Source organism: Podarcis muralis, chromosome 6 (assembly GCF_964188315.1).
Source record: "Podarcis muralis chromosome 6, rPodMur119.hap1.1, whole genome shotgun sequence".
NCBI lineage: Eukaryota > Metazoa > Chordata > Lepidosauria > Squamata > Lacertidae > Podarcis > Podarcis muralis.
The window spans coordinates 40,750,538-40,770,332 of record NC_135660.1 but is presented as its reverse complement, the minus strand read 5'-3'; the positions used below and the strand labels follow the sequence as shown (position 1 = coordinate 40,770,332).

The window sequence follows — 19,795 nt, the reverse complement described above, 5'->3', positions numbered from 1 at the left end:
CCTCAGCAGACTCCCCCCCCCCTCCTGCTGCTACTGCTGTTATTAACATTCTGGCTTCCAATCTACAACCTCCATAATGTCCCTGAACTAGTGTCTTTCTGGGGAATTGTAGAGGGAAGTTGGAAGCTGCACCACACACAAAAAACTGTGGAAATTATTGAGAGAAGTTTCTGCAATGTGCTGTTCTTTTTCTAGGGAGGTGGGTGAGGTGAGAGAAAAAGAAAAATCTCAGAAATTTCCTCAGGAAAAGGAAAAGTTTCTGAGAAATTTCTAGTAAATATTCTTTAAGATGAGATAATGTGCACCAAGGACAACTCCTCCTCACTCCCTTGGCTTCCGGCCTGAGACATTTTGCCTACTATTTGTTTCTAACATTTCCTTATTATAGCTCTACCTCATTAGCCATGATATATCCGCAAGCTGGCAGCCAAAGGTTAACTGTGACATGCAAGAGTCTCTTAACATTACAAACCCCTCTGCTCCACCCATTTGTATTCATTTCAGTGGCTACTGCAGGCTCCATGAGCGGGTTTAACAAGTCTCTGAAGGTCTCTCTTACTTACAGAGCATAAGTAAAATTTGCAAAAGGAGCAATTACAGCTCCTTCCTCCTCCACTCTCTCCATGTGCATCTGAGTCAGACACCAGCGTGGCTGGGCCTGCAAGATCAATGGTCTGAAAAGGGCTCTCGCTATTTGTGCATTCAGCTGTGCTTTCTGAGTTGGTTGTCTCACTGCGCAGCTGCCTCCTTGCATGCCAGATAACCTAATAATAGACTATAGCTGGAGCCTGAATATCATAATTCTGCTGAGTTCACTTTTGGTGATAATCTTAGCCCAGGGTGCACTACTTGGATACAGCCCTTGCCTTGAACACTGGCACCTATGAATATGTATGGTAATCTCCTTTCTTCCATAGTGACCTTGCCCCGGCCTAGCTTTTCACATTTTACCCCACTATTGGTTGGGAGAGAATAAACAGGGAGCTGGACCCTCAGGGCAAACGCAGGGAATAAGTCCCATCACATTGCTCTTCAAGTTATCTTGTGTGGTGTATGGGATACAAGATGGCAGTCATCTTCATGGGATGTGCTAAAGGTCAGTTTTGGACCCTTGGGGATGTTGCCAGCGCTTGCAATGCAGTGCAAAGGAATTTGTGGCATTGGCATGGCAGGAATGGGGAGGCGGAAGCATTCTGCTCATATGATATGCTTTCTCCATCATACCAGCTTGTTTACAACTTGAACTGAAACAGGCTTCACACTTTCTCATTTATAGCCAATTACTAGTGATGGAAGAGTCTGCAGTAGATTTGAGGGTCACAGGTGGAGCAGCGTTCAAGCTACAATTCCAGGATTTATAGAATCATTTCTGCCCTCTTGGGCAGAAATATGTGTGTAGAATATCTTGAACAAATGGAACATCTTTCCTACTTCCTGTCTCACTGCATGGCAAGGCTGGACAGCTAGTCCATTAGGACGTGCAGGAGTAATTCTAATGTACTGATAAGGCAGGGAGTTGGAAAAGGTGGGTTGCCGGGAGCAAAACCACTGGTTCACATTTCACCCGGCCATTAATTCTCTAGGTAAGTTGGCCACTTATGCATTGTGAAGAAAAGAAGACAAAGCTAGACATGCATTTGCATAAAATCTGCATGTGCAAATTTATATGTAAACATGCAAGTGTATATGTTGTTGAAATACAATACATCCCACTGTAACGTGAAAGATCATATGGCCTGACAGCTAAATGAGCGACTTTAGGGGCCCTGCTTTCCCTTCTTATACAGTAGGTCTTAATCTTCAAGCCAGACTTATACCAGACACTCTTTCAAAATGTAAGAGCTAACTCCCCCCAATAAAATACCCCATGGGATGGGGCTTAACTGAGGCCCCAATATTTTATTCAAGTTTCCACCCTTGCTCCAATAGAGGACTTCTTCAAATGGAGAGGGAAATGAACAGCTTGAGCTTCTGCTGTTTCTCTTTCTTACTACAGCAAATTTGGAAGTTCTATCTAGAATAGAATAGATTCTTTATTGTCATTACACAAGTGCAACATTGCACAAGTGCAACGAAATTGGATGCCATCCCTTAAAAACAACAAAAGCAAAACAACAACAACAACCAAACAAACCACATTCCAGCCACACCCACACCAACACCCATCAAACTCCCAGGTCACACTATCGAGTTACAGCATTCAAAAAGGCCACAGCTCTTGGATAGAAACTGTTTTTCAGTCTATTTGTCCTTGACTTGATGTTTCTATATCTCCTGCCAGAAGGCAGTAGTGCAAACAGACTGTGTCCCGGGTGAGATGAATCCTGCAGGATGTTGTTTGCTTTCCTAAGACAACGGGAACCGTACAGTTCTTCCAAAGATGGGAGAGGATGACCAATAATCCTTTGGGCTGTGGTTATGACCTTCTGGAGCACCTTCCTCTCCCTAGCTGTACAACTGGAGAACCAAGCACAAATACAGTATGTAAGAATGCTCTCTATGGAGCCTCGGTAGAAGGACACCAGCAGTCTCTCACTCAGATTGTTCTTCTTCAAAAGTCTGAGGAAATAAATTCTCTGCTGGGCCTTCTTCACCAGAGCAGTGGTATTTGCGCTCCAAGTCATGCCCTGATCGATAGTTACTCCCAAAAACCTGAATTCCGCCACCCTCTCCACCCGTTCCCCGTTGATATACAAGGGCTGAATGTCCGCCTTTTTTTCCCTGTAATCCACCACCAATTCCTTGGTCTTAGCCGTATTAAGAGCCAGATTGTTCTCTCCACACCAAACACAGAGCCGCTCCACCTCGTCCCGATAGGCGGACTCATCCCCTCCTGAAATGAGCCCTACCACCGTAGTGTCATCAGCAAACTTGATGATTTTGTTGCTGGAATAGATGGCTGTACAGTCATACGTATAGAGAGCATAGAGCAGGGGACTCAACACACAACCCTGTGGTGAGCCGGTGTTAAGGCTAAGGGCTGTGGACATATGTGACCCTACTCTAACCCTCTGAGAACGTTCTGACAAAAAATCCAAAACCCAGAGACAGGTGGAGTTGGAGAGTCCAATCGCCTCTAGCTTGGACACCAGTCTATGGGGGAGGATAGTGTTAAAAGCAGAGCTAAAATCCACAAACAGCAGCCTCACATAACTCCCCGGCTGCTCCAGATGGGACAGAGCAGCATGGAGAGTGGTGATGATAGCGTCTTCTGTGGATCTATTTGCCCTGTATGCAAACTGGTAGTTGTCAAAAGTTGATGGAAGACAGGAAATAATGTGACGGCGCACCAGTTTCTCAAAACACTTCATGATGATTGGAGTCAGTGCAACTGGTCTGTAGTCATTCAAACTACTGATTGTGGATTTTTTAGGCAGAGGGACAATAGTTGACGACTTCAGGCAGGGTGGGACAATAGACTGTTGGTTGGGATGCGGGTGGCGCTGTGGGTTAAACCACAGAGCCTAGGACTTGCTGATCAGAAGGTTGGCGGTTCAAATCCCCATGACAGGGTGAGCCCCCGTTGCTCGGTCCCTGCTCCTGCCTACCTAGCCGTTCGAAAGCACGTCAAAGTGCAAGTAGATAAATAGGTACCACTCTGGCGGGAAGGTAAACGGCGTTTCCGTGCGCTGCTCTGCTTCGCCAGAAGTGGCTTAGTTGTGCTGGCCACATGACCCGGAAGCTGTACACCGGCTCCCTCGGCCAATAAAGCGAGATGAGCGCCGCAACCCCAGAGTCGGCCACAACTGGACCTAATGGTCAGGGGTCCCTTTACCTTTATCTAGTTGGTAGTAGGTCACTGCCAGGGCTGTTGATGCCAGGCCTGGAGGTATTGTGAGGTTTTTGGGTTTTTTAAGGCATGGTTGATGGATCTAAAACAGACACTTTTCCTCGCTGAAGTATTTATCTGTCTAATTGAAGTTCTGTGTGGAAAGTACCAGTTAATTGCTATTAGAAGATTATTATAACAGCTGCAAGATTGGAGTCAGGTCAAGGGATTGATGGGAGAGGTGGGAGAATAGCTTCAGTGGTAAACACCAAAGATGTGCATCTTCCCAAAGCTTATTTACCAAGCAAACAACATGTTGTTAATTTTTTTTTTTTAACACAGCATGCAACTTCACTTGGAGAAATCTGAAATTTGAGAGGGGTGTGTGTTCTAACCTAATGTAGTTTTAGTTCAGGCTTCCCCAACTTAGTGTCCTCCAGACTTTTTTGACTACAGCTTCCATCACTACTGACCATAGGCCATGCCGACTGGGGCAGATGGGATTTCTAGTCCCAAACATCTGGAGAGCACCAATTTGGGGGACGCACCTAGTTAAATTAAAAGGTGCAGGGTCTGAATGTACTTTAACTCAAGTGGTGGGTTATGTAGATTGAGATGGAAGGCCTGATGTTTTGGAGCCTGGATTACCAACTGATTCATAATATAAAGAATATGATGACGTGTTTGTGTCTGATCAGGCTTCCAATTCTACTGGTGACAAGGAATCAAACTGAATCTGGTCCTGAACCTGGACTGAAAGGAAGGTGAACCTTATTTCCCCCAGAACTACTGTAGAGCATACCTGGATCATTTTTTTGCAGCCTTTGTTGGACCTGAAGTAAAACAGAACCTTTTCCCAAATTCAAGTTACCCATTCAGAATAAGGATTTAGCAACAAAGACACTAGTGGAGTGATACATTTGGCCCCAATCAGGCTGAGTAATGATGAATACATTAAAAATTGGAAGGGTGTTTTTGTTTTTGTTTAAATTTAAGGGCTGGTCTGACTTTGCCCACTTTGAGGATGGGAAAGTTGTTGTCAAAACCCAATTTTTCTAACTTTTGACCTAAAGTGTCAGCACAAACCCTACTGTTCAGGTTCCCTGACTGCATCTGTGATTGTTAGTCCCCAGGATCTCAGCTTGTGCAGAATCTAGCCATCTCTCAGAGTCCTGGCTATGAGGTCCTGACGAGAGAAAGCCATTCTGGCATGCTGAAGGTGGCTGGTACTTAAGTGAGCAAGAAAGTGGCGAATATTAACTTTTTCAGTAATCAAATTTCACCTGTTAAGAGTCAAGTTATAATTGAAGATTAGCACATTTCCCCTCTTCATCCCATCTCACCTAGACAAACATGCATGTGGTTTTAGCTGCACAATATGAATTATAATAATAAAACCAAAACTAATATTGCAGGGGGTTGGACTGGATGGCCCTCGTGGTCCCTTCCAAATCTGACTGTAGGACTTTCTAAACCGTAAAATAAAATGTCATTTTTTGAAATGATGCAAAAATGAAGTTAAAATAACTTTTTTCTAGATGACTACTTGGTTGCTTTTTTGAAATCAGATGTCAGTTTATTTTATTTATTTTAAGCACCTTGCTGTTTCTCGTGCCCTATTGGGTAATCCAGCTCTGGTTTATGGGCAGCTTCAGGGTCCCTACTCTCACTTCTTAGGTTTACTTATTTTTAAATACCGCTTGGCCCAAGAGCACCCTTCAGATTTAGTCAATGCTCCCTCCTTTAGTCAGCGTTAACCCCAAACCTAAACCAAGTAATTTTTTATTTTTTTAAAAAATGGAATAATTTTTTACTTTCTGCTGCTGTCATGCCTTCTGGGGCCCTGATGAAATTTAATTGCCTGCCACTAGTTTAGATGAGCAAGCAGTAAACGTGGCCAAAGGAGAAAAGGTTCTGACCTTTGATTCCTCAGAAACTCTTTCATAAAACCTTGATCCTCACTTCAGCCTGTGTATGTGGTACCATTAAGTATCGGAAACCTCTGAGCAGACAGAATCGAAGTACAGTGGTACCTCTGGTTAAGTACTTAATTCGTTCCGGAGGTCCGTTCTTAACCTGAAACTGTTCTTAACCTGAAGCACCACTTTTAGCTAATGGGGTCTCCTGCTGCTGCTGCGCCGCCGGAGCCCGATTTCTGTTCTTATCCTGAAGCAAAGTTCTTAACCTGAAGCACTATTTCTGGGTTAGTGGAGTGTGTAACCTGAAGCGTATGTAACCTGAAGCGTATGTTAACCCGAGGTACCACTGTACTATGCTATCAAGCAAAAGATGCTCTGAATGAGAGATGGGTCCTGGTTAGTGAGTTGTGTAGAGAGGTGACAGAGACCTGGCAACAACTGCCTCTGCCCCTCAAGGAAAGCTCAGGGGTGAGGCATGAAATTTATCAGGAAGAAGATGGACAGGTCACCTTATGTAAGAGGCAGGAACCTAGGGGATTAATAGCGTGAGTCCAGGAATCCTTTGAGCGTGGAGCATTTATCACACTGAGATTTGAGAGGAGATTCACAACACCCCCAGTTAATATAACATGTAGCAGAACTGTTGTAAGCCCTTTCAGGGACTGGTGGGTCAGGTTATGATGTTCTTTGTACTGTATTCCCAAAAGGGGAGTGTGTGAGAGAGGTAGATAAGGACCCTAGAGAGGAAGGACCTGCCCATTTTTCTTTGCCTCCTCAATTACTCTGATCAGCCCAGCGTGGCCCCTGCAGGCATTGTGCTTTCAGCTCCTGTACGGGAAACGTGCAAGGGGTTAATGAAGCTTTTGATCTGACCAGCAAGCAAAAAATTAGTTGGAGGCTCTCTGAAGCATCGCTACTTTGTCTCAGCCCAAGAGCACAGGGATTATTTCTCGTTTCCATGAACAGCGTGAGATTTGCTGGGATTTCAGCGCTGCATCCAGGCCTGTAGTGTTGATGAAAACCAGAGCTGGGGGGGGTTGGGGGGTTGGGGAGAGGTGATGTCCAGCACTCTGACAATATTTTCCAGCCTGTTTGTAGTTCATCTGAGGAGGATTCTGTGTTTTGTATCGTTCCTCTGCCACTGATCCTCCGGGTTTCGCCATTCATTAAGAGGGACAGTGAACTGCCGAGGTTGTATCAAGTCCTAATGAGAAATGCCTAACAATGCTCAGCGTTTGATTTATGAGCGCTGCTTAAGTTAGGCTTAGAGTCATGCCAAAACAGGCCGACGAGATAAGCGCACATTTATCTATAGAAGTTACGGAATAATTATGCGAAAGCGTTACATTTTTAAGAGAAACAAAGACAGACCTGCGGGAAGCACATTTTCACAGCGTGATTTAGCAAAGCCCAATCAACCCCCTTGCGGGAGGACAATTAACAGAATTAAAAGTTGGAATTTTAATTATCATACAAATTAGGGGGAAATTAATCAGCTCATATTTTATGACCACTGCGCTCTCAGCCTTGCCAGTTGAGGTTTTATGGCAAATCTTTTGATTAATTGAGATGCAGCATGAAAGCATAAAATCTAAACTTGAGTGGCATTTTAATACTCAACCCTCTCGTTCATTTGCTTCCCTGGCATTAGGAAAAGAAAGTGAAAGCTCTTTGTTTACCTTGCAGCTCCACCAGACGCTGCCTTTTTTGCCTTAATTCTGCCTTCCCCAACCTGGTGCCCTCCAGATATTTTGGACTACAATTCCCATCAGCTGCTGACAGGCTGGGGCTGATAGGAGTTGTAGTCCAAAACATCAGGTTGGGAAGACTTCCTTAAGTGTTCTCTAGCACTCTATTACACTTCCTTTGTTTCAATGTAGAGAAAACTTCTAATCAGTGCTTTTTTTCTACAAAAACAAGGTGCAGGAACTCACCGCCTCAGTCGCCAACCTGACGCCATAGGGAAACCAGAATTTCGTGTCAAGATGCCGGGTTTGCGATTCAACCTACCACCTGCTTCGGCTGCCATCGTGCCCATGTGCACCTCGCTCCCACCAGTTCAGACCACTTTGGCTGCCATCCTGAGAACCTTGCTGCTTGGGAACTTCCTTTGCTGGGTGAGTGGACTTCTTGAACAAAGCAAGGCAAAAAAGGTGCCAGAACTGCACTCTGGCATGTTCTGGCAGAAGAAAAGCCCTGCTTCTAATTCTGGTGGCAACTGGAGTGAGTGTTGGCATATACCCAGGGATGGGTGAATATGTCCATTTTGGTTTATCTCAGTTTTCCATGGCTAGCTGTAGTTTCCCACATTTTCTCATCAGTTTTTTTTAAGACGTTACGAAAATGTTTTGGTATTTTAGCACAATTCTCCTAATAGACACATTTTTGTATGCAGCTTTATTTCATATGCAGAGTTTTTGCAAGTCATTTCCCCATATAAATTGTAGGTTTGTATGTTATTTTTCCTAATATTTTGCACATCACCTTGGGGCATATGGGGCTTCGTTTGTGCCCCCAGGTTTGAGGTTCCTCACCACTGCTTGTAGGGCTCCATCCTGTCCTCTCATCTGTTCCGTATTTATGTGAAACTGCTGGGTGAGATAGTTTGTGGGTCTGGCACTAGGTATCTTCAATATATTGATCATGCACACTGATATTTTCTATTTTGATATGGTCCGGACACAAGACTGACGGCATGTTGGTTGATGAATTTTCTGGTGTGAGGAGGAGAGCTAGAGATGCGGCATGTGCACCCAAAGGGAAACTTGCATAAAAGCTTCAGAGAACATTAGAGAAACAGCAGTCCAAAGATAATAAACAGTGGCAGAGGAGGACATTTTGCCTATAATACATCTTGACATGAAATATTGCTCAGTTCTTACCTACTTAAAATGCAGAGTAGAGTGTGCTCCAGGAGGCCACAATATGTTGCCATGTATGATAGGCTAGGAATACAGCCAAGGATGGCACTGGTCAATTTTTTTCTAGCCCTTGAAGCGTCAACTAAGATGCCTTACATATCCCCCTGTTGGAGATTCTAACCCTGTTCTGTAATCATTCGTGAGAAGTCGCGTTAGGAACCATCAAAAGGAAATGCTACAGCTAATGGTCAATAGCTAGAGATTCATGTTCAATTTGACTAGTTTTATTTCCGCCAGAAAGGCTCGACTGGCACATGCTGCGGTCTGAATATTTCGGGAACCATCTGCTGGGATGTCTTTATTTTCTAGCCCAGCTCCATTTGCATCCATGATCAGTACTGTGCATTTGGCTGGAAACAGCAGGCTGCAATGGTTCTGCTTGTCAGTATTTGCTTCAGCCAATCTAGGGCTGCAAATTAGCCTTACTTCCAGATCAAAGCATGACTACTCCCAGGAAATCTCAACTGTCTGAGGCACAGCAGAAATATGGATCTTGCATAATAACTTCTGCCTAGTACAAAATGCAGTCTTTAACCTCTCATATACCTTCAGAAATATAGTGTCTGCATAGTAACAGGATGGAAAATATATGTGCCTAAGATTGGGATGGAAAAGTCTTGTCCATTTTGGTTCTCTCGCTTTCCCGGTTTCCCAACCTGAAATTCACTTCTCTGCAGCAATTTAATTCTTTAGCATTAGAGTGTGATTTACTGCTAATGAAAACATTTTTGTATGCTGTTTTGACTAGTGCACACATTTTTGCAAGCATCTTCTAAGTATGTTATTTTTGCTAATATATTCATTTTAAAGCATGCATGCCTCTTATTTATGCATTTTTGTAAACATTGGGCAGAGAGCTGCATCACAAAATTTGGTGTGAATTTCCAAGGCTGGGTGTGTTTTGGGTCTCCTTGTTTTTGGGAAATGAATATTTGATAGATTCCGTTTTAAACATGAACTGAATCGAATTTCTCCTCCATCCTTAGGGTAAGGGTAACTACCCAACTGGGACGCAGGTGGCGCTGTGGGTTAAAGCCTCAGCACCTAGGACTTTCCGATCGAAAGGTCGGCGGTTCGAATCCCTGTGGCGGGGTGCGCTCCTGTCGTTCGGTCCCAGCGCCTGCCAACCTAGCAGTTCGAAAGCACCTTCGGGTGCAAGTAGATAAATAGGGACCACTTACTAGCGGGAAGGTAAACGGTGTTCCGTGTGCTGCGCTGGCTTGCCAGAGCAGCGATGTCACGCTGGCCACGTGACCCGGAAGTGTCTGCGGACAGCACTGGCTCCCGGCCTATAGAGTGAGATGAGCGCACAACCCTAGAGTCTGGCAAGACTGGCCCGTACGGGCAGGGGTACCTTTACCTTTACCTTTAACTACCCAACTGCATGTGGGCAATTTGTTTGATGGAGGTAGGAAGGAAGGAAGTTTCATCCATGTCCACCAACACTTACCCACAGAGCGCCTAGTGTCCAAGAGACAACAGCAGTCCAATTGCCACAGAGGGCCCCCAGGTTGAACCAATTTTCTGCTGGTTAGTCATGTGTAAAAGTGGCCTTTAACAGGAAACACAGCTTTTCATCTGCGTAATGCAACTTCAAAGCCTCTGATTTTGCTCGTGCCTCCAAATGGTCAGGGCATTCTGCAGCCAGATGGTGTGGAATTAAGGATTGCTCTGCAGGGCTGACTAGTGACATGGAAGTGATTATTTTAATTAGCCCAAGATCAGATTCTGGATGACAAATGAGCTCAGACCCACTGTCTCAGAACAGACGCAATTTATGGTTCAAACACAGCCTCCTGACCTCAGCAAAAGTTATTCTAAACATAAGGATAGAATTAGGGCTGTGCTTTGACAGAAAAAAGTTGAACGCAGCTCAAGCTGGACTATTTACATTTCAGATTCATAATCCAAATGCTGTACTAGCATATGAAGATTGCAGGAAAAGCATATGCGATGACTTCAATGGACAAGCAGTTAACAGGTTTGTCCCCAGAAAGTTTACCCTTCAAGGCTGCTCCAAGAAGGAATGGAAACCTCGGACCTTTGATGCATATGCAATAATCCATAATGGTCCTCCTGTGAGTCTTGACTTGGTGTACAAAGTTTTCCACGTTTTGTGTCGCCCATAATTTGGCAAGTCAGGATAAGACAGAACAAGGCATCCCATTTACCTCAACAGAGAGTGCTCCTCTCTTTGTGTGGCTGGGACAGATTTGCCACACACCCTTTTTCTGGGAGAAGACTTAAGTTGAGATCTCCCAAGGGAGGAGGTCTAGGGGAATACAGGGGTAGGAGTGCCCAATAGGAAGGGCCAGCTGGCTGGCAAGTTAAGCTGCCTCCATGCCCACACCTCCACCTGCAGCACCCATCCCCCCCCCCGCACAATTTAGGCTTTTGCTATTCACCTTTTGGGGCTCAGCAGGAATAATTGTGGGAGTCTCTGATGAAGTAGCTAATGAAGCTGTCAAAAAAGGGTGAAGGATCTGGGGTCCCTCTTGAGCACTACAGAAGTGTGCCAGCTCAAAAAGAAGTATTTCAGCCATCCTCTGTGTGGTTCCTGGTTGCCATTTATTGCCCTACCTCCACCCCAAGCCTCTCTTGCTTAGTTCCCGGTGGGGCTTCAAGAATGTGCTCACCACTGAGTCAGGGCTTTTGTATACTTTTATTACGATTATTTTGGATTTTGGTATTGTCAGTGAAGCTGTTCCAAATGGCTGGAACGTTCCATCAGCTTGTTTATTGGGACTCCAGGACACTTGGAACCCTTGGGCAGTAGAAGACATTGACTGAGAGGAGGTCTATCTGACCAAACCAAGTGCCTGGAGGGGAGGGGCCAGAAGGCAGTTAGGGATGTCATTCCTGTGCAATAATGCTGGTGGATCTTGATGGCCAGTCTGGATGGATGCTGTAATGCTAAGCTGAAGTGCATACTTCTGTCTATAGTCAGGCACATAGCTATAGAGAAACATGGCGGAGAAACCCAGGCAGGGGAGGCATGGCAGCCCTTGGTTCCTTACGCAGCCTAGGACCCCTACACCTAAAGAATCATCTTTCCCCACAGGAACTTGCATGGAACCTGTGATCCAAGAGATGTCTGGAGGGTGGTGGCGAGAGATGGGTCTTTTCTGTGATAGCTCCCCATCTATTGAACGCCCTCTCCAAAGAGGCCTTCCTAGCAGCAAGTTTGTCATTGTTTTGGCACCAGGCAGATGTTTTTGTTTGCATTATGTTTGTACAGTGATTTAATGTTTTTATTCTGGCTGTTTGACTATCTGATATTGGGTGGCACTGGCTGTGAAAGCAGCTCCAGAGGATCCTTAGCATCACACCCCGCCCTTTTGGAAAACCTCATTTCTAAGCTTTCCACTGGGCTCTGCCAGCAGGAATACACATGTCTGGTGGACAGAAGGGTGAGGTTTGTGTTGGTGCTTCCAACAGAACCTAGCAGAGGGGCACCTGCACTCAGTCCAATCCTTCTTCAGTCTGATAAGAGTTGTTTTTATTATTGCAACCTAAGAATTATAAGCTATTAGCCTGCTAACCTTGGTGTAGCACTGAACAACCTTTTGGTCATCAACTCGATGTACAGTTCAGTAGAGCAGCAAATGCATGACAGACAGGTGTGCATCATTTGATAATGTTGAGAATATTGAAATACTATGACGAGAGAATAAAGGCATTCCACACATACTGTAGATGGAAACTATTTGTTCATTCACTGATTACCACACGTGAGCCGGAACAACATTGGCAACATCCATGTTTTTGTTTTGTATTTTACTCTTGTACTTACAACAACTGCCCTTGTGCAATTCAGAGTACATAATCATGATTGGTGAAACATCATTACTAGAGCGAGCTCCCCCCCCCCCTTTTAAGCCCCAAACTAACAAACAATCAAGAGCACTAAAAAGTTCCAGATGGCAAGGTGTAAGCAAACTCTTCCCAGATGTAACATCTGGCTTTTTGACAAACTCCTCGAGTTGGTCCTTTCCTGAAGTCTTGCCATAAGATCAGACAACGAGCCGATGGCCTGAAATAGTGGCCTGGTTTTAGATCTGCTCCTATTTGCTCTTTTCTTTAAAGCAAAACAAAGCAAAACAAAGCAACAAAATACAGAGAATTTTGTTGTTATAAGCAACAAAAACAAAGCCCTTCCTTGAGGCTCTTCTCTCTTGTGTCGCCTCCAAGAGATGTTTTGAGGGTGGCAGTGAGGGAAAGGGCCCTCTCTGTGGCAACGCAGTCGCCCATTATGGAACGCTGTCCCCTGGGAAGTTCACCTGGCGTTGACTCTGTTATCTTTCTGGCGCCAGGCAAAAACATTTTTATTTTCTCTGGCGTTTGAACTGTATTAATGGTCCAAATTATAGCAGCTGTTTCTAGTCATCATTCCTGTGTTAGGTGGGGTGGATAGTCTTGTTTTTTTATTACTTTGTGTGCAGATTTATTTTTTTACTGTGTTTGTATTGCTTTTCTGGGGATCTTATTAATTTGTTATTTTACTTTTCTTGAAAAGCTACAGCCACATCGTACTTTTGTAGGAAACGTATACATTTTTTGTGCATTCCACAGTCTCCACTTCAAACAGTTTTTTAAGTGTGCTGAGACTTGTCATGAGATCTCCCACAGAACTATAATTCCCAGCACCCTTAACAAACTACAGTTCCCATGAATCTTTTGGGACAACCCATGTCTGTTAAAGTGCTATAAGAGTGCTTTAGACATATGGTGTGGATATAACCTAAACCTCCTTTGGGACTCATTTCAGTTGCGCGAAGTGATAAATAAATTTCATAAACTAAATGAAAGATTAGTAATGAATAAAACAAATCCATAATTATTTATGAGCTAATCACACATGGAGTCATTTTCCTCCTGCGGGTGGTTTCTTATTACTCCCCCCGTTTTCTGCAGTAATAAGGAAACTTATTTCCCACTAGCCCTCTGTGTGCCTTGGATAAACATTTCCAAGTTTTTAAATGCAATGACTGAAGAATGAAACACCAGTCTAATTATTGTTCAATACTGTCTGTCAGCACCTCTTTATAATTTAGCAATACTACTAAGGAGGAAGAGCAGAGGAATAATCCTTGCAACTTCTGTTCCTCATTGCTAGCATGTAGTGATGACTAGTGCCCATTCAAACTGAGGGGGAGGAAGCCAGGGAGTCCCACAGTAGGTGGCGACAGAGTCAACGATTGCAGAACCAGCTAACTCTAATTTTCCCCAATTTTACCCCCTCCTGGTTTTTAAAGGAGAAACACAGAGATGGAGGAAATGGAAGTTACCAAGGGGTGTCATCCTCTGGACTGGATGTATGCAAGAAGGCAGGCAGGTGGGAACAGGCTTAGAGCAGATTGAAGTTGGTGGGGCAGAGCTCCACTTGCCCTACACTGCTAACATCCCTCTGTGCCCTCAAATTCTTAAGAAAGTTGGACCTTCAAGGAAAATGCCTGACCTGGCTCCCATAGAAATCACTGGGAAGCTTGCCTCTGAACTCTGCGAAACCTGATTGAGTTGTGAACACGGGCTGCCTTACTAAAGTAGTTGCTTTGTCGATATTAAATTCTACGCAGCATTTGAAATCTTTTTTCAAGACGTATTATCTGTTGAAACTTCTTTCACAGCAAGGGCATGCTTGTTTATGGAATGTCATATTTCACCTGTTGTTGAGAAATGCCCACGTCTTAAAGTTGAGTGCTAGAAGAAATCTTTCGGCGACCAAATTTGCATTCGGTGTCCTTGTGCACTAGGAACAACAGAAGAAAGAAATGTTGAAAATGAGGATACTGATGGTTTGGTAAATAATTCTTTGAGTGGCTATGGGGGGGAATGCTAGTAAATTCTACAAGTGGATCTGTATGAGGGATGAATGAGATGAATTGGGGTGATTCAGGGGTCTCCCCTGTCCACAAGGCAAAGGATGATGCCATTAATCTTTGCCCAAGTCAAATTAGGGTCCCCACAAAGTCTTGTCACTGAATTGTTTCTGTACTTTTATGTACCATATAGGTCTACCTTTTCCTCTATTTCCATGTTTCTCTAGATTAGGGGTGGGGGACCTTTTCAGCCTGGCAGACTGGAATCTGAGGTCCGCTCACTCCAGGTAGGCCATAACATCAGGGGTGAAGCAGGTGGGTGTAGCTTGGGGAAAACAGCCACACATGCCCAATTAGGGGCCTGTTGGGCAGAAGTAAGCCAATAGGACCAGAGGCTCCCAATTGCTGGGGGAGGTCCATGACTTTTGCAAGAAGTGAGAATGTCCAAAATGTTACATGCAGAGCACAGGAGACAGCAGGATTTTTATTTTTATTTTGTTAAAGCAGATCAGCAGAGTATTTTAAAGATGGAGATAAATGCTTTATTTAAGTTTTTTAAAATCCTATGTTGCTCTGATTTAACAAACAAGCAACCCTACCCTCAAAAAAGCCACCAAAATTTTTCAAAACTTTGGAGGCAACATTTTGGACAGCCTCAGACTGAAGGTCCACTGAATATATCCCACATTGCTAGAATCCTTCCCTTAAAAATATTCATAGTTATAAACAAGAATAGGCACTATTTACAAATTAATTACAGCTGCTGTCAAGGACAAAATAATAAAATGATAATTAATAAAGCCTACACAAGAATTTCCTCCTATAGCTGCCCGATTATAACACATCTGTAATTTATAAACATATAATATTAAAAACCGAGCATTAGAAAATAGATGACATTTAATAGGACTCAGCAATAGGTGGTTTTAGTTGAACAGCTTTGATAATGGCGGGGAGCACCTATGAAAGCTGCTGGCATCTTGCTGGAGGCCATATGTAATTACGCCAAGTCATATTGTCTCTGTTAGGCATGGGATGCTTTTGGTCCTTAGACGGGATTCCCTATCAGAAATACAACAAATATTTTATGCTTCCTCCTAGTGTTTTAAATGGATTTTGTTCTTTTTTGGAATCTGCATACCACATATTCAAGGGCTTCTATGGGTGGGGGAAGTCTGCAATTGCAAAATAGTAACAGCATAATGTTGAAACGGCTTCCTTGTGGTCCCCAGGCAATGAATTCACAATTAGCCACTCTTTAAGACTTGATGTTTTGTCTTCATATCCACCACTTCTCAGATAAAAAATATTTTTGTCACTCATTTCTGTTCACTGCCTCTGTAATTTGAGTTGGGTACTGTAGGAGCGACATTTCTTTTGTGCTGGCATTTCAACTGTGTCCCCTGGATTCAATTAGGAGCCTCTTCTCCTCCCACTGTCTAGCTACATACTGTCTTGCCTCTCTGGTCAACTGCTGCTCCAAGATGCTACCTCAGCATTTGTCCACCCCACTCCAAGTGATTGCTTCAGATGTTGGGAGAAGGATGAATAATTGCCTATTGGATTCCAGTTAGCAGAGGTCAAGGTGATATCTGCCTGGCCTCTTCTGGACTTGCCATACAACTTGCTGTTATTACATGGGTTATTCAAGCCTATAATCGGCTGAGTTCCACTGAGATGGAACCGTCTGCTTCAGTGAATTGTTTTTTTGCAGCACAGCCGCCAGGATTTTTCTGCCCTGGACAGCAGGAACAGGAGCGGTCGGTAAATTTTTACTCGTGCAAACCCATTCCATTTTTAGTTATTATGTAGTAGATGAGTAATGAACAAGAGCAAGCAGTGCTTTTGAAGCACAGTGACTCCCCAAAGCTACAGTAGTTTGTACAGCAGTGTTTTAAAATGTTGCGTTGTTGTTTTGGACTGACTGAGAGCACAAATCGTCATGCCCCCACCGTAAAATATGCTGGGAGGAATCACTATGTACCAGAGTTTGTTCTGAAGGAGGATTTCTTCTTACAGATGTCTCAGGCAGAGGCAGCCCAGGGAAAATCTTGAACGCAAATGGATGACACTCACCAAAATTAAGGAGACATTCCTAAGAATGAAGCAGAAAAACACAAGTCTTCTTCCACGTGAAAAGAAAGCTTTTGAGAAATTGGATGAGCTTTCAACACAGCACTACTGCAGACCAGCCTTCTCCAATTTGGTGTCCTGCAGATGTCTGGCACTACAGCTGCCATCTTCCCTGACCATTAGCAAAGCTGGATAGGACTGATGGAAGTTGTAGTCCAAAATATATTGGAAGACACCAAGTTGGAAGAGGCTGACATAGACTATACTGAGCCAGATGGACCGGTGGTCTTACTCAGCATAAGACAGCTGCTTTTAATCTGAGCAGCTTTCCATTTCTCCACAGAAGCTCCTAATTGAAACTGCATCAAATGGACATCCATCAAAACTTTGAACCATGCTGGAAAACACAGAAAGTAGGGAAGTTGTGTATGGCTCCCCACAGATCACATTTCTGTACTAAAGCGGCATGATGAAGGACTACAGTTCTTGTGAGGTTTTTCCAGATCAATTTCCTTCCAGAAGGTGAGTCTGGATGACATTCAGAAGAATATCTGAGCAACTGGTATAGATTACTATTGCTCTTGAGGCTATGGCTTCCAGGTATCGGAGACGCCTGTGTATACTGCACATATGTTGCTTCCACTGAGGAAAAACAAGTGGGATTAGCTATAGGATCCCAGGCTCAAAATTGGTATTTTTTCTTGCTGCAACTTGACTTGCTATAAAAATGGTTACGAAGACAAATTCTGTGAGCTAAACTTGGCAGCTCTAGCCTGAGGAAACAGCCTGCCATACCCTTAAACAAATATTGCTCTTTATACTTTGCACAATTGGCCAAATTTGTTTGAGCCATATTAGGTGCTAATTCAATGGACACAGTTAGTGTGCATTTTCCTATTATGTAAATAGAAGCTAGGGTGAAGTTTGAGCAACTGCTAAACAACGGATGAGGGAACTTGTAGTCATCTGGATATTGATAGATTCTATTTTAATTTTTAATCTTTTGCTTGAGGCCCTCCCCCCCCCAATTTCTATACCAGCATTCATCAGAGGATCACAGGAAAGTTTACAATATAAAAACACAAAAATGTACAACACAGTAACAAACAAAAACAATCCCCCCTCAGTGTCTCCCATCAGCCCCTGCCAGCATGGCCAGTGATCAGGGATGATAGGAGTTGTGGTCCAATAACATCTAGAGGGCCACCAATTCTCCTTCCCTGTTCTAAACCATGAATGGGAACATCACTTGAAATGCAAATAACAGCATCAGAGTGGAGATGCTTGTTGACAGGTAGAGGAAGAGTTAAACTCCCCTTTGCTATGATCCTGTGTCTGCTGTAGCTTCCCCTGAGCTGCTTTTCATTCACAGGTGCACTTTACCTGCATGCCTAAGTCTGGCCCACAGTAGTTTTCATGCAAAGAAATAAAATATAAAACGTACAAGATGCTTGCCTGAAAGCTGATCGCAATTCAAAAAGACAAAACTTAGCAATCTTCACACACATGCACACGCACCTTAAAACAGCATGGACTCTATCTACAAAGCTTCTGTCACAGGGTCTAGGATTGCCTACAACTCAGATAATCAAAATAATAAACTGTAAAGGGGGGCTTGCCAGATAGACGGTGAGTTAGCTGCCGCACCCCATGAGCCCACCACCAGAGTGAGCAACAGACAGAAGAGCCCACCCTCAGCACATTCGCAAAGCTTCCATCTGCTGCTACAGAAGGAGAAAATGCAAGAAATGCCTCCAGCCAGAATTAGAGACTTTGAAAAATAACAAAGCCTGTGGCTGGCTATGCAGACCTACGGTGGCTAAATGTTTGGGGCATCCAACAGGGTTTCAAAGCCTTCTCAATGCATGTATAAAAGACCAGAGTGCCTGTTTCAGTTAAATTCATGTAGTGACTACAAGTGGGGCAGTTAGGAAGAAGGTAGCTGCCTTGTACTGAATCATAGCACTGGTCCTTCTAAGGTCAATATTGCATGCACTGACTGGCTGCAGATCTCCAGGCAGACATCTCTTCCAGACCTACCTGGCAATTCTGGAACTGAACCTTCTGCGTCCAAAACAGCTGCCCCACCGCTGAGCTACATCCCTTCTTCATTTTTTTAAAAGTTCTCCTAGCATATCAGAAATCACTTTCTCTCTGAATTAATTTATACTTTTATCCTGCCCCTTCTCCCAGTGCTCCGTGTTTTCCCCTTCCTGCTCCCGCCCTTCATCCTCCAAACAACCCTGCAGAAATTTGGTCCTCTATAACCAGTGGACCTTGGATTTCTTGGGCTCTCCTTCCCACCTACCTGGAAAACATGCATTCTGAAATGGGAATAAATTATGCATATTAGCTTAGTACAGTCACACCATTGAACTTATCTGTGCAAACCTGAGGGCTAGGAACATTTTAAAGAATGAAAGTCCAAATGCTCATGATTTTTTCATAAGACTCATGGCTACAGGCTTTTAAAAATAGGCTTTTACAGGCTTTTATGATTGCAGGCTTTTATCTACTTATATCCTCTCTCCCACCCCTCCCTATTACAAGCCCAAGGGATAGTGTTAGCGTTCTTGCTCGCATAAATGCAGAAATTGTTACACCCCTTTTACAGTCAAATCAAAAATTCATACATGTAAATAATTCTTGCCAGCTTCTCCATTTTCTACCAGACGCATTCAAAGCTATTATCAGAATTTGCACACTTAGCTGGGTTTTGAACCAACCTTTTATTTATCCCACAGATCTTCACCTCCAGAGCCACCAGATGGGTCAAGTGACTGCATATTGCCACTTTTATCACATCGCAACTTGCATCACATTGCATGGCAACTCAAATGGCCGCTGATACTTTTTTAAAAAACCAAAAAAACCCAGCACATAAACATATGTAATTCCACTATGATGATCTTACACCATTGAAAGAAGAAGAAGAAGAAGAAGAGTTTGGATTTGATATCCCGCCTTTCACTCCCTTTAAGGAGTCTCAAAGCGGCTAACATTCTCCTTTCCCTTCCTCCCCCACAACAAACACTCTGTGAGGTGAGTGGGGCTGAGAGACTTCACAGAAGTGTGACTGGCCCAAGGTCACCCAGCAGCTGCATGTGGAGGAGCGGAGACGCGAACCCGGTTCCCCAGATTAGGAGTCTACCACTCTTAACCACTACACCACACTGGTGTAAACAATTCTGATTAAGCAATTCTGATTAAGATGGGGTATGGATGCAGCATAGGATAGCTTTGCCTTAGGCTAGAGCTTTGTTGTTGCCATTAATTATTATTATTATTACTTTG

General features: G+C 43.8%; 1 long non-coding RNA gene across 1 annotated transcript; it reads right to left on the bottom strand.

The window, feature by feature from the left end:
- Positions 1 to 12,302: 12,302 nt before the first annotated feature.
- On the bottom strand, positions 12,303 to 19,422 carry LOC114597635 (uncharacterized). The gene is made up of 2 exons (XR_003706865.2): positions 16,413 to 19,422; positions 12,303 to 14,358 (listed from the first exon to the last, which is right to left on the bottom strand). It is a non-coding gene; the product is annotated as an uncharacterized LOC114597635 (long non-coding RNA).
- Positions 19,423 to 19,795: the final 373 nt, after the last annotated feature.